We start from the raw sequence: 12,839 nt of genomic DNA on the forward strand, positions 1-12,839 counted from the left end.
GTCTTCTCTGTCACTCTGCCTTTCAAATAAATAAATAACCTTTTTTTAAAAAAAAATGACTGCATTTCTAAATATAAATCTAATCCTTGGCTCATTAGTATTTCTGTCTTATTTATTCATCACTTGCAAATAATTTGCTTTAATATAGAAAAAGCTGGATATTTTGTGGTTTTGTTCATCTATAAGAACTGAATATTCAGTTCCGTAGGATTTGACACATTACCATATGTCTTTTTTTCCAAAATTCACATTATTCGGCTGTTGTGTAATTGCTATCTAACCTTAGAGTAAATGTACAGCATGAGTGAGTAAACCCAAGTATTTCTTTAAAAATAACTTTATTGAGAAACAATTCACTAGAGCTACAATTCACTTGCTTTAATTTACCCTTTTGCTATAATAGATAGGTTAATTGGCTTGATTTAACATTAATTCCAAAATGCATTCTATATTTCAAAAGATCATGTCATTTTTCATCAGTTTTAATAACTGTCAGATTTTTAAATGCATATATGTGTATTTGAGAAACAAAGAGAAACATAGAGAATGAGACATGCAGAGAGAGGGAGAGCTCTCATCTACTGATTCATTCCCCAAGTGCTTGCCAATAGATAGGAGGATAAAGTGAGGAACCTTGAACTCAGTCTGGGTCTCCCACATGGGTAACACAAATTCAGCTGTGTGGGCCATCACTGTTGCCTCCTATGATCTGCATTAGCAAGATGTTAGAATCAAGAGCCTGAGGCCTACACCTCGGCTCAATAGGCTAATCCTCTGCCTGCGGCGCCGGCACACCGGGTTCTAGTCCTGGTCGGGGCGCCGGATTCTGTCCCGGGTGCCCCTCTTCCAGGCCAGCTCTCTGCTGTGGCCAGAGAGTGCAGTGGAGGATGGCCCAAGTCCTTGAGCCCTGCACCCCATGGGAGACCAGGATAGTACCTGGCTCCTGCCTTCGGATCAACGCGGTGCGCCGGCCACGGTGGCCATTGGAGGGTGAACCAATGGCAAAGGAAGACCTTTCTCTCTGTCTCTCTCTCTCACTGTCCACTCTGCCTGTCAAAATATAAAATAAAAAGAATCAAGAGCCTGAGATAAGGACTGATCAGAATTTCTCTTACATGGGACACAAGCATCCTCATTGGTAGCTTAACCAGCAGCTTAGCTACTAGAAAAATGCTCATCCCTTTGTCATTTTTAGAAGCTTTCAAATAAATGTTTTTTAATTTATTAACAACTATGTATAACCATCATCACACTTGTTTTTTTAAGATTTTATTTATTTATTTTGAGAGGTAGAGTTACAGACAATGAGAGGGAGAGACAGAAAGGTCTTCCATCCGATGATTCACTTCCCAAATGGCCACAAAGGCTAGAGCTGGGCTGATCCGATGCCAGGAGCCAGGAGTTTCTTCCAGGTCTCCCACGTGGGTGCAGGGGCCCAAGTGCTTGGGCCATCTGCTATGGCTTTCCCAGGCCATAGCAGAGAGCTGGATTGGAACGAGATGCCCTGGGACTTGAACCAGCGCCCATATAGGATGCCAGCACTGCAGGCAGTGGCTTAACCTACTGCACCACAACACTGGCCCACACACTTGTTTTTAAAAACAAGAAGGAAGGGCCCAAGATCATTGTTTTGCATGTGGGTATCCAGTTGCCCCTGCACTATTTGTTGGAAAACCTATTTTTCCTTTATTGAATGTCTTTAGCACTCTCACACAAAAAAATCAGTTGGCCATAAATCTATGAGTTTGCTTTTGGAGTCTCAATTCTATTCCATTAACCTACATACCTTTCTTTACGCCAGTGCCACATTGTCTTGATTACTAATCCTTTGTGGTAAATTTTGAAATTCAAAGTGTGAGTCTTCACTTCTATTCTTCTTTTTCTGTATTGCTTTGGTTGGTCTACATCTCTTGAAATTTCACATGCATTTTAGAAACATCTTGCCAATCTCTACAAAGAAATCTGGGATTTTTATTAGAATTGCATTGAATCTGTGAATCAGTTTGGGGATTATTGAGATCTTTATTTAAATATTCTGATGCATGATCTGTGCACTGGGGCCTTTGTCAACTCTAATTTCTTAGTAGGTTTTCTTCTATGTGTTAGTATAAATATACCTGCCATGCCATCTTACAAAAACCACATGAGTATTTCATTTCAATAACATATGAAGAGAAACATATGAGAGAAAACTCTTCATTGCTGGCATATGAGGGTACTGACTTATAAATGTCTATATTTTGGAATGTAATGGGAGCAACTTATGAGCAAACTGCTACTTGTAAAATTTCACTAACCCCTTCCTTACCTACAAAAGTCTCTGTGTTAAAGGTACTTTTATTATCAGATTATGAGTTATCCTTATGTATCAGCAATCAGAGCTAACAAATGTATACCTACTACCTGACATTGTTTTTGCATTTCAGTGCTTTCTTGCCCAATTCTATGAGGACTACATGTAAGTTACCATATCAGGTGGAGGTTGTACTTGGAAACTATTGCTCAGTTTATACTTCATAAGACTGACTACTGCGTTATGAAAGTATTCTTCAGTTTTTGCACATTCCTAAACCTCACAAAGCTCTCTTATCCCTATGTAAATCTTACGTGTTCAATTTCGTATTGTGCTAGAGTTAATAATTTGGTGTCATATGCCAATACCTGCAGAAATAAAACTTGAAATTATGGCTTTCAAGTTTCCATTGTTCATCCATGAATTTAATATGCAGCTGGATTTCTCACTTGAATTGCAACTCTGAAAGCATTGTAGCATGCCCACTTTTTCCATCAACTTGACACATAAGTGTGAAATTATATGTACTACTTTTGAGCCTTCCATAGATGGTCTGAAACACACCAGAGAGATTAGAAGGAAAATCATGATGGTTTTGTACAGTGTCTAAGATTTTATTGCAGATAATGGCACTTGCAAAGTTGGTGGTCTAGTAATTAAGTAAGAATCAATCCACAGCTCATGTGTTTGCATACAGTAGTTCTTAATGAGAAATCCTAAGTGGTCACTTGAACTTTTTGTGGCAAGGAACTTTTGTGGCAAGGATCCAAGTTCCTTAAAATAATGCTGAAGGAAATCTTGCCTCCAGTAAACATAAACCTTATACTGAGTGGAACATTCTGCCTTTATCACTCTATGGAAATAGTATAAGCAATAATTTGTCAGCACACTATAATAAGTTCATAAAATAGAAAGGATAGAGTTAAATAATGGTGAGAGTTATTTTGTCACATAAAATGATTTGGAAAAAGAAACAAGATGAAATGACTGATTTATCTTTTTTATGCAAGATTATATTTAAATAATTACATCTCAGTTGTTTCAAATGTTTTCTCCTGCTCTGACTTGAAAAGTGGTTCCAAGTTCTTTCATTTAATTTTAGCCTTAAACAACGCTTGTTGGTGATAAAACATCAATATAAACTGTGGTTTTCCTACTACATTATCCAAGTAGAAATGTTTCAAAATCCACTTAGGAATGGGGAGTGAATAAATGCAAATAAGTTTTGCTTTAATCCACAGTTCTTTGCTCTTTTTAAATGTCTGTGACAAAGATCATTTTAACATCTCGGGTTACTTACTTCAGCTCTTCTGGCTACCCTTGAGTAACTATTTCAGTGTCATAAACAATTTAAATGCAACTCCTTCAGACGCTGGTCCTGCACTTTGCCCTGTAAATGTTGATCTTCTTCTAGGCAGCAGTTCATATTTCAAGTCTTAATGGTGAATCAATGTACACAAATTTGATTTTTATTTTTGATAAAAGAAAAAAATGAATGATAGACATATATTCAGGACACAAAGGAGATAAAATCATACTTAAATATTAAAATTTATTTTATAATAAATCTATACATTATTCCATGAAATGAAATAAATAACTGCCAAGAGTGTTGAATGGTTCCATGATAATAGAGACACAGTCCAGAGTACTCAATTTCCTGATCTGTGGAATAGGGATGATAATAACCCATAAATCACTGGACCATGGTGAGTAGGAAGTGAGATAATACTTGTAGAGAGAGCTATATTTATCTGGAAAGTTGTATCATATGCTCTGTTGTTCTCATTAGAAAAGAAGCAATTCTAAAATATGCTTGCTAGTGAATCCTTATAGCATTAAACAGAATGTAAATTTTACTACAATTATGCAATTGCAGAAGTTTTTAAATTTTTAAAAGTCAATACTGCATTAAGAAGTGAATATTTTATCTGATCAAAAATTGTAGATAAGATAACTTGGCTGTGGGTTTCCAAAAGGCCATTCAGAGATCATAAAGTGGGAGTGTTCTAGTCATATGTTGGCATCTGAATTATACACCATGCCATACCTTTGCTTCATAAACTATTTCTATTTTCAACTTGAGTTTCAACTTCTCTGATAACTCGCTGCTTCTATTTATTTCAACTCTAGAAATTATCTAAACAATCAGCTTTTACTGAGCTCTATTGTATACCAGACACCACTGAGTAATATGTCATTTTCCCAAGAAACCAGAAACACACAGGCAAAAAAGTATAATTGATATACAAAACTCTCTATATATGCAAAGAACAGGCAGACGAGAGCAATCAAGCTGGGAGAGTCAAAGGCAGTGACTGACTGTTGTGATAACATCCTCAAAATCTCAGTGCCTTGATCCAAAAAGGAAGTTTTCTCCCATACACAACATGTATTCAACTCAAGAAGGGTCATCAGCCAGGAATCCAAAAATGCAAAAGTATCCACCCTTCCAGAACTGGCTTCCTCAACTAAAACACAAGGTTTCACATTCACAGTGCCAGAGGAAGAGTCTGCGTTACTTCAGTTCACAGCCCATGGAACTGAACAAGTGAAAATCATACTTTGCTTTTTGTATTTCCCCATTTTCCACAGCAAGATGGATGGAAAAAATATGGCTAAACAGAATTATTGTTTGAAAAGGTTTCTTTTTTCTACACAGGGAAGAAAGTAGATGAGATTTAAGCTGAACCTTAAAGCTTGAGTCAAGTTTTGATGAATTGTATTTTGAGTAAAATGTGTTAGAGGTAAGGGAAAGAGTGAAAACACAAAGGAAGCACCACATGGTATGTGATAACAAAATATTTATCATTTCCTCTATTGTTCCAATAGAACTAATAGTTCATTCCTCAAACTTCTGTTCTCCTTTTTCTGTTTTAAAGATTTTTTTGACTTCCTTATTGGAAAGGCAGAATTACAGTGAGGGAGAGACAGAAAGAGAAAGAGAAATCTCCCATAGGCTGATTCACTCCCCAATGGCCAGGGTTGGGTCTGGCTGAGGCCAGGAGCCCAGAATTTCAACTGAGTCTCCCATGTGGATGCAAGGACCCAACCACTTGTGCCATCTGCTGCTGCTTTTCCAGGCACATTAGCAGGGAACTGGATTGGAAGTGGAGTAACCCAGACTCTACCTGGTTCCCATATAGGATGCCCACATCACAGGCCACAGCTTAACCCACTGTACCACAATGCCAGCCCCTTGTTTTCACTATTTTTTTGGTTGCTTTCCTTTTTCTACAGTAATAGAAGCTTTAGTTGGCCATAGGTTAACCTACCTATAGACTTCATTGTGCAGTCTCTTTTCTATTTAGGTTTCACCATTGGAGTCAGTTTGTGTCTGTGAAATGTTGGAGAAACGCTATGTGCAGCTTGTAGGATGTTCTACAGAGAAGCAATGTGTCTCCCTCTTCTGTCTTCTTTCCATCACTTCGGGAAGTCTTTTCCATCACATGCATGAGAACAAACTCTAACAATGACAGTGCAAGAAGACAGAAAGAGCTAGAATCCCTGATGCCACTAAGCTGTCATACTGTTCCTGATTAGTTATCAAGAGAGGTAAATCAGCTTTCATCTTATTTTGTTGAGGTCATTTTTATGTAGCAGATAAGTATATTCTTTAATATAGTCTTTTTTAGGTAATATCAATATTTCCTCATAGTATGAAATCTTTTATCACTATAAAGATTTTTTCAATGAATATGCAATTATAAGTTTAGAGCTATAATTGCAGTAGATAACTCTGTTTTGGAGTTTATTGCACTTCCAATATTGAAGTTGTGAATATAAAGGTTAAGCAGTATGTTCAGAGAAACCACAGAGATTTTGGGATTCCTGTGCTGTCGAAAACATGAGCACGCAATGCAATAATATAAGTTAAACAGGATAACTATCATGTCTCATTGTAAGAGACCCTGCTTGAACACATCTGCATATCAGTGAGAAATGATATTACATGATAGAAATTACATGAAATTAAATTGCATGATAGAAAAAGAATACAAGAATAAACTAACTAAGGAAAATGATTAAAGGAGATAGGAGCATCCCTCCCAAGAACTTTGAATTGAATTCTGTAAGATACAAATCACAGATTTCAGAGCAGATAACTACTGCAGAGATGCACAAAATCTACTATGCCTACACATTGAAAGAACTGAGCAGGAAGTCTAGAAATGTTAGGGACTCAATCTTAAATTAGGCTAATGAAATTCTGAGATCTTTCACACACCGTCGTTCAAGCACCAAATGACAAACTGAAATTGGGAATACAACATTATGTAGTGAAGGGAGAGGCATTTTTAACTTCACCTATAATCATGAATGAATGTTGTCCTTTCAAACTAATTAAATTCATTAATTGGATATCCACTCTGTAAAATTCCATGATACTAGGAACAGTACCCAGACAATTTTTGAGAATATTATTGACACAAGTGCTATAAATTCCGCAGCATAGTTAATAAAATGATCATATTACATAATTATAAAATTTTATGAGGATTAACAGCACCATTTCACATATGTCACTTAATACAGTGTAGAGCATAAAATAGGCACTCAATAAACTTTTTGAAAAATCTGCATTATGTAGAATTTGGAACAGCAAAGGAAACAATTAGAACACAATTATTTTTCAGCAAATGAAGCAAAATGTTGGTTTGTGCTTCTATTATAGCATATTTGTAAACTAATCTCTCATCTCAATACATTATTTTTTATCATTTTTATCTAGAGTGTGATACTTAAATATTAATTTTCAAAATTATATATGTATTTTTATTTATTTGAAAGAGAGTGAAAGGGGAGAGAGGGGAAAGGGAGAAGAGAGAGAGACAGAGAGACAGACAGACAGACAGACATTCCACTCTCTAGTTCACTCCCCAAAGGCTCACAACAGACAGGGCTGGGCTAGGCATAAATCAGGAGCCCAGTGCTCCACCCAGGTCTCCCAAGTGAATGACAGGGCCCCAAGTACTTGAGTCATCATCTGTTGCCTACCAGGATGCATTAGTGGGAGGCTGGTTTTAGTAGATGGAACTCACAAGAGGCACTCTGATAAAGGATATGGATGGCCCAAGCAATGGCTTTACCTGCTGCACCATAATGCCAATGGATATTTAAATCTGAGTAAGGGGGAAAACACTCATATTCATAAACATTTGTATTATAAATACCATCCTGGGGCTGGCACTGTGGTGCAGCTGGTTAAAGCCCTGGCCTGCAGCGCTGGCATTCCATAGGGGCATCTGTTTTAGTCCTGGCTGCTCCTTTTCCAATCCAGCTCTCAGCTATGGCCTGGGAAAGCAGTACATGATGGCCCAAGTCCTTGGGCCCCTGCACCCATGTGGGAGACTCAGAAGAAGTTCCTGGTTCCTGGCTTTTGATTGGCTCAGCTCCAGCCGTTGCAGCCATCTGGAGAGTGAACCAGCGGATGGAAGACCTCTCTCTCTCTGTCTCTACCTCTCTCTCTCTGTCTCTACCTCTCTCTGTAACTCTTTCAAATAAATGAAATAAATCATAAGTAAATAAATAAATAAATACCGTCCTATATGCACTTGTGCTTTGTCCTTAAATCCACTTGAAAGTACTTCTATTCACTCAAATCTTTGGCCACTTGCCTCTCACAGAAACCATGAATACTCTTCCTTGCTCATATCTCTGATAATTCCATTCTGGGAAATATTATTCATATAGTTAGTTTCACTTTTCTTGAAGTCCACTCTTTATTCCATTGCTCTAAAAATTACCATTAATCTCCTTTAAAAAACACACGCATACACACACAGAGTTTCATTGTGTGAGCTAAACAGCAACTTTGTAATGTAAGAGGTAAGATATGTCTGCATCACAATGCAGGAAAACTACAAGTTATAAAATTAGAATAATAAAGAACCATTAGATCAATATTTCAAACTTCAGTAAACAAGCTCTTTTCTCTCTGATGAGCTTGTTATAAAGCTATTCTTGGGTCCTAGCCCAAGTGATTCTAATTCATTCTCTTTGGTTAAGATCTAAAATTTGACAATATTAATAATCACCTATATGATTCTGATGCAGGTGTTCCAGAGGACACACTTGAGAAACGCTCTGCCGAATTGTAGATTTTGTGAAGACATGGATATATAAACCAGCATCTTTAGAATGATGCCTAGACTTTAGTGCATACTCAAAAAATGTGTGTTGTTGACTTGTCACCATTGCCATATCAGCAAATGAAATTTTCATTTTATTGTTTAATCCAAATCTTAAAAATCATTCTTGAACCATCTCTTCCTAGCACACTTTGTATCCAATTTATGAGAAAATCGTATAAGCTCACCTCCAAATTAAATTCTGAGTCCTACAGCTTCTTATAACCTTCTCCATTTCACTCTACTATAAGCCATCACATCTCTGGATGCCAGCCTCTTAGCTGAACTTCTAGTTTTTACCCTTTCTCTCTGGTCCTTTGGCTGCTGTAATAAATGTCTATAAACTTAGTGGTTTAAAGCAACATAAATGTGTTTTCCTATAGTTCTGGAAGTCAGAAGTCCAAAATTGGTCTTACTTCGCTAAAGTTCAATGTTGGCAAGGCTGGGGACAACACAGGGAGAATCAGTTTCCTTGCCTCGGGTGAATTCCAGAGGCTGCCTGCATTCCTTCAGTCATGACCTCTTCCTTGTATCACTCCAACTTCTTCCTCCCACACCACCTACTGTTCAGGGTCATATCACCTGACTCTGATCTGCTGATTCCCTCTGTTAAGTCTCTTATGATTGCATTAGATCCACCCAGATAATTGAGGTTGCTTCCCATTGCAAAGTTCTTCTTTAATATCTCCTAATTTACAGTCCTTCCTTTAGTAAAAGATTTATTTATTTATTTATTTATTTACTTGGAAAGCACAGTGACTGGGAAGGAGAGAGAGCGAGAGCAAGAGAGAGAGAGAATTTTCCATATTCTGGTTCGCCCCCCAAGTGCTCTTAATATCTAAGGCTGGTTCAGGCCACAGCCAGGAGCCAGTAACTCCACATAGATTTCTCATATGGGTGACAAGAATTCAAGTATGTAGGCCATTATCTGCCTCCTCTTGGGTTCATGAGAAGGAAGCTGGATCGGAAGCCCAGCAGCTAGGATGCAAACCAGACACCCTGATATGGGGTATGGGCATCCCAAGCAGAGGTTTAACCTCCTGCACCATAATGCCCGCCCCTTATCATATAAAATAACATTCACAAATTCTGGAGATTAGGACTTGGACATATTTTATGTGGAACGTGATTCATCCTACCACACTTCCTTATAATCCATTCCCCTTAGAACTGCAAGAATAAAAGTCACACTTTATAAATTCTAGATTCCAAATTTTCCATTTGTTTCCCTTTTCCCAGAGTACAAAATATGAAGAGTTTACTATCTGAAGACCACGTATGATAAGACTCTAACATTTACAACACTATGTTCTGTCAAACCTTTCACTCACTGTGTTCTGGTCATATCCATTCTTTTACTGTTCCTCAAAGATACTAAATTTACTTCAGGACTTTTGCACTAGCTCTACCTCTGCCTGGAGAATTCTACCTCCTGATAGTCACATGCTTGGCTTTCCAATTTCATTCAGGTTTAGGGTTAAACAGTAATTACTTCCAGGACTTCTGGTAGCACTGCATGAAAAATATACCTGCATGATCAATCCCTACCTTGTATCCTGCTTATTTTCCATAGAAAATTATATCAGAAAAAATATATGCTGCCACCTTCCTTCTACTTTGAGAACATGTTTTGCTCACTGCTCTGTCCCTAGTACCCAGAACAGTGGCTGACATAGAGATATCCTAGGGTATTACTTTTGAAAATATAAACAAACACATAAACATGAAAAAGTAATTTCTAAACAGGAATTATCAGATATCCTCTTGAAATCTTCATGTTTCTTTTACTATATTCTTTCTTCTTTTATTAAATATGAAATTTTGAGATAGATAAGTTTTTATTATAGAAAGCTTTTATTTAATAAATATAAATTTCATAAGTACAACTTTTGGATTTTAGCTGTTCTTCCCCGCATAACCACCCTCCCACCCCCAAACCATCCCACCTCCTACTCCCTCTCCCATCCCATTCTTCATTAAGATTCATTTTTAATTATCTTTATATACAGAAGATCAACTCTATACTAAGTAAAGATTTCAACAGTTTGCACCCACACAGACATCTAAAGTATAAAGTACTGTTTGAAGACTAGTTTTACTGTTAACTCTCATAGTACAAGACATTAAGGACAAAGGTCCTACATGGGAAGCAAGTGCACAGTGACTCCTGTTGTTGATTTAACAAATGACATTCTTATTTATGACATCATTGTCATAAATAAGGCTCTTGTCATGAGCTGCCAAGGCTATGGAAGCCTCTTGAGTCCACAAATCTGACCTTATTTAGACAAGGCCATAGTCAAAGTTGAAGTTCTCTCCTCCCTTCAGAGAAAGGTACCTCCTTCTTTGATGGCCATTTTTTCTGCTGGGATCTCACTCACAGAGATCTTTCATTTAGGTCAGTTTTTGCAACAGTGTCTTGACTTTCCATGCCTGAAATGCTGAGATAAGTTTTCTTCTTCACCATAAAACCAAAATTATTCTCTAATAATTTCATTGCAAGTACTTATCACAGAGATAGAATATTATACACTTGCTTAGACAACTATTGATACTTTTTCTGCATAAAATATATTTTAAATAAAAATGAGGCAATTCTCAATAAATTTTTAATATATGATACATTCATAATTTTATGACTAGTAAAATATATGTGACTACAGAATGTACATATCATGTATATTTATAGTTGAATCAACAAACATATTTGAACTCATAGGAGGTTGCCCAAATTAACCAACTGCATTGAGATAATGATAATAATATTTAGAACCACTACAACATTTTACTGACATTAATTACTACTCACACTATCATTGTCTTGTCATCCCTCCAACAGATTTTGAACCTAAGGGAAAGTGACTTGTCTAAGTCACAAAGGAACCCAGTGTTGAGATTAGAACTCAATGATTCCTAGCTCTTAGAATGTGTGATGCTAACACCAGGCCACAGTCTTCTCCCCAGAGAGAAATGTCAGCATGGAACTGTACTGAAGTGAAGGTGTGAAATGGAGATATCACATGTCTAGCAAGTGGAAAGGCCTGGAGAAGAATCTATCAGTGCCAACTAAGAGAAAAACCATATTATAACACTCTATTTTGAAGACCTATTGACTATCTCCACAAAATAAAGTTGAGGGAAATGAAAAATAATCATGCCATTTAGAAAACACAGCCACCCTCATATTTTTGGAAAAAGTACACTAAAATGTCTTCATCTGATTCGGTCTCTAATATTATGAACAGTCATCTTCTAATTCACCTTCCTACCACTGAATTGTTCTGCAGTTCCAGCATGTATGAGAAAACCTGACAAAATTCAGACATTTAATTTAAAGATTTGGCTTATGTAGAAAACAGAAGTTTCACATTTTCCCCATTAATAGAATGCAAAATATTCAAGGCCTATGGTCTAATTTCAACTATTAAAATTATATACAGGAACGCATGTCTCTTTTATTAAGCAGTGATTCTTTATACTTTTCCCCTTAGAAGACACCCACACTTCTTTAAAAATAAGTTGGGCAAACATTGATTGTGAATGTGTTTTTGTTTTCCTAATGGAATATCAATGGGAGTTGTACACACAGATCAAAAGCTGTACACATATTATTATCTCCAAATAATTAATATTTGTGTATTATTAACCTTGGGCTGACTATGCGTGAATACAGAAGCACTCATCACAAAATACAATGTTGGCTGGTTCCAGGGGTGCCTTTGTGAATACTCCCTGCCAGTGGTTGAAAGGTCTAAGGAAGCACCCCTGCTGGGTCTCCTCCCGTCCTCCTCAGGGAGTACATGCTAATTCTATCTTCTCAGATTGGGAAAGCAGCCAAAGGCAGAAGCAGGAAGGACAGCACTGTAGTTCCTAGAGAGAGTAAGGTGCCAACAGTGAAGAATGCAAGAAAAAAAAAAAAAAAGGAAAACAGAAACAGTGATTAATTCCTCAGTCTTTCCATTATATCTGTGGCTGGCAGATAGATAGGGTAATAGTATCCAGTTGTAGACTTATACTTCAGCACACATATGGAAGAACATAAAGAAAGGCAATGGAGGATTTAAGCGGTAGAGACATCAAATTCAGGCACTATATGGACTTGTTACCTGATAAAGTCTCTGTGTATACATCTGCAAGGCCTCACCAGTTAGTTTGACTCTCTCTCTTGTTGCTTAATTTTTATTTATTTATTTGGGAGCCAGAAAGAAAAGATAGGTAGACAGACAAACAGACAAGCACATAGGCAACAGAAAGGAAGCCCCAATCCATTGGTTTATTTCCCAAATGCCTGAAACAGATGGGGCTTTGCCAAAACCAATGCCAAGAGCTAAAGAGTCGATCCAGGTTTCCCACAAGGGCAGCAAGAATTCAATTTTTAGAGCTGTCACCAATGCCTCTTAAGGTCTGCCTCAGTA

The sequence above is a fragment of the Oryctolagus cuniculus genome, chromosome 12 (genome assembly GCF_964237555.1).
Source record: "Oryctolagus cuniculus chromosome 12, mOryCun1.1, whole genome shotgun sequence".
Lineage (NCBI taxonomy): Eukaryota > Metazoa > Chordata > Mammalia > Lagomorpha > Leporidae > Oryctolagus > Oryctolagus cuniculus.